At 41.0% G+C, this 2,966-nt stretch overlaps 1 non-coding gene across 1 annotated transcript; it reads right to left on the reverse strand.

Moving 5' to 3' along the window:
• Positions 1–1,191: 1,191 nt before the first annotated feature.
• Positions 1,192–1,298, reverse strand: LOC141593493 (small nucleolar RNA R71). Its single transcript, XR_012521573.1, has one exon. It is a non-coding gene; the product is annotated as a small nucleolar RNA R71 (small nucleolar RNA).
• Positions 1,299–2,966: the final 1,668 nt, after the last annotated feature.

The raw sequence follows: 2,966 nt of genomic DNA on the forward strand, positions 1-2,966 counted from the left end.
TGTTGTTGAGTAGGGAAGATTAAGTCAACTTGTAGGTGTTGTACAATCTAATCGATTCGGCTCCGGGACCCAAACTTTCCTAGGATTGTAAGATATAACCCAACTCAATCCATCACAACAATAATTGCTTGCTTATAATTTGAGAACATGTTTGTATGATCATATCCCATGATTCCCCTATGATCCCATGACACCCTAGTGCTTTTAATCAATTTTTTACACCCCTTTAATTCATCTTGCTTGTTTATTTTCATTGCTATTTTAGTTTAGTGACCTTCTACATCAACCCAATTTGTGACACCCCTAAGACACCACTAGTTGCAATAGAAATCTCATTTCAACTCCCGTCCCTTGGGATCCGACCTTTACTTGCCTCTTTACTAATTGTAGAGTTGTTTGTGAAGCTATAAATTGTGTTTTGATTCGACCGTTACCCAACGACCACATCTTTAATTGTGAACACGAAACGGACCCGATCAAAAATGGCGCCGTTGCCGGGGACGGTGTTTGTTTGATTTAGATTTCCTTTTTATTGTTATTAGTTGTGTCTTTCTTCGCCTTGGGGAAGTAAAAACTCCTCAAGGTTTGTTCTAATTGTTTTCGAGTTGTTTGATATTTTGCATGTCTAGAAGGTCACAAGGTGATTTGCTACCTTTTGACCGTGAAATTGAAAGAACTTTGACGAACAATAGGAGACTTGTTAGGAGGAATTTAAGAGGTATTAGTGAAGTTGTTCAACCCACTAGTGAGTTCGTCAATCCTTTCGCAATAGAAGGAGAGGAGAACCCATTACACAATACCCCACAAAATCCACCTACAATGCCTAAATTTTCATCACACTCCGTACCCACCGAGGAGAATCTACCAAATGGTACTCCTACACCACAACATCTAACCGGAAATTTTATTGCCAAGTCCGCCTTCATCCAATTAGTTGAGAGGAGCCAATTTGGGGGGATGCCTAGTGAAGACCCTCATTCTCATATGGAAACCTTTTGCGACTATTGTGATGCAATCTCTCAAACGGGCGTGACTCAAGACCAAATTAGATGGGTCTTATTTCCTTTTTCTTTAATCGGCACCGCGAAGCAATGGTTGAAGGGCTTTGATAAGGCCACCCTTGGAATAGATTCTTGGAAGAAGTTAGCTCTAGCTTTCTACAAAAAATTCTACCCACCGGAAAAGACTAACATGCTAAGAGCTCAAATCACGGGTTTTAAGCAAAGGGATGAAGAATCTTTGTATGAAGCTTGGGAGCGGTTCAAGGGAATTTGTCGCTCATGTCCTCACCATGGACTTAGCGAATGGTTCTTGGTACAACAATTTTGGAATGGTTTATATGAAGATTCAAGGAACATACTCAACATGGGATCGAATGGAATGTTCACCGAAGTTGATGACAATCAAACATGGAACAAGATTGAGGAAATGGCGGTCCATAACTCACAATATAGTAGACCTCACAAGGCTACTAGAGGAGGAAAGCATGAAGTGGACTCCGTTACTCAATTGGGTGCTCAACTTAGTGCTCACATTGACACAATCAACTTGAAGTTTGAACAAGCTATGGCTAGACTTGAAGAAAACTCAAAATCATCAAAGCATCATGTTAATGCCATGACGGCATCCTCATCAATCCCAAGTGGGATATGTGAGAATTGTGGAACTTTGGGACATGACCAAGGTGAATGTAGGGGAACAAATGAACAAGTGAATGCTTTCTAAGCATACAAGAGTGGTACCCCTTATTCCAATTTTTACAATGAAAACACCAAATTCCATCCAAATCTCTCATACAAAAGCCAAAATGTTCAAAACCCTCAAACAACATACACTCCACCACCCATGAGAAACCAAAATCAAAGACCCTTTTACAATCAAAACAAAGGTTACCAAAATCAAAATCTATACAACCACCAAAATGACCAAGGTTTTGATGTCCAAAAAGCGGTCCTCCAAATGCAAAAGAATCAACAAGAATTTTTCACTCAAATGCAAAAAGATAGCCAAGCAAAGGAAACAACCATCAACAACATTCTAGCTCACACCAAGATGTTGGAAACCCAATTGACTCAACTAGCATCTTCAAGCTCACAAAGACAAAAGGGGCAATTACCACCTCAAAGTAATCCCCCTAGACATGAAACAGTTAGTGCCATTCACTTGAGAAGTGGTACAAGGTATGAAGCACCGAAGAAGCAAGTTGAGGATGAAGTTGTGGAAGCTAGTGAAAAGGAAGAAATTGTGCAAAGTTCCAAAGATGGAGAATCATCAAAAGAAGAAAGTTCAAAGAAAAATGAAGACAAGGTCAAGGAGAAGGAGCCCGTTGTGATTAGACTTCCTTTTCCAAGTCGTCAAGCCAAGCCCAAATTTGATGATCAACTTGGAAAATTTATGGAAATTGTGAAGAACTTGGAAGTCTCGATTCCTTTCACGGAATTGATCAATCACGTGCCGGCCTATGCAAAATACATGAAAGATATCCTCACAAAGAAGAAGTCGATCCGGAAACTTGAGACTATCGCCTTCACTAAGGTGAGTAGTGCAATACTTCAAGGGAGTTCACCTCCAAAACTAAAGGATCCGGGAAGCTTCTCAATACCGTGTACCATTGGCGACACAACGATCAACAAAGCCTTATGTGATCTAGGGGCTAGTGTGAGTGTCATGCCGTACTCGGTGAGTAAAAGGTTGGGGATGGGAGAGCTTAAATGCACCAACATCACACTCCAAATGGCCGATAGATCGACGAAGACACCATTAGGGATATGGGAAGATGTCCCCGTGCGAATTGGGAAGTTTTTCATCCCGGTGGACTTTGTCATTGTTGATATGGAGGAAGATTCCAACATTCCAATCATTCTAGGAAGACCTTTCCTACACACCGCGGGTGCGGTGATTGATGTGAAACATGGTGAGCTCACTCTAGAAGTCGGAGATGAAAGCATAACTTTTAATCTTGACAA

Source organism: Silene latifolia, chromosome 7 (assembly GCF_048544455.1).
Source record: "Silene latifolia isolate original U9 population chromosome 7, ASM4854445v1, whole genome shotgun sequence".
NCBI lineage: Eukaryota > Viridiplantae > Streptophyta > Magnoliopsida > Caryophyllales > Caryophyllaceae > Silene > Silene latifolia.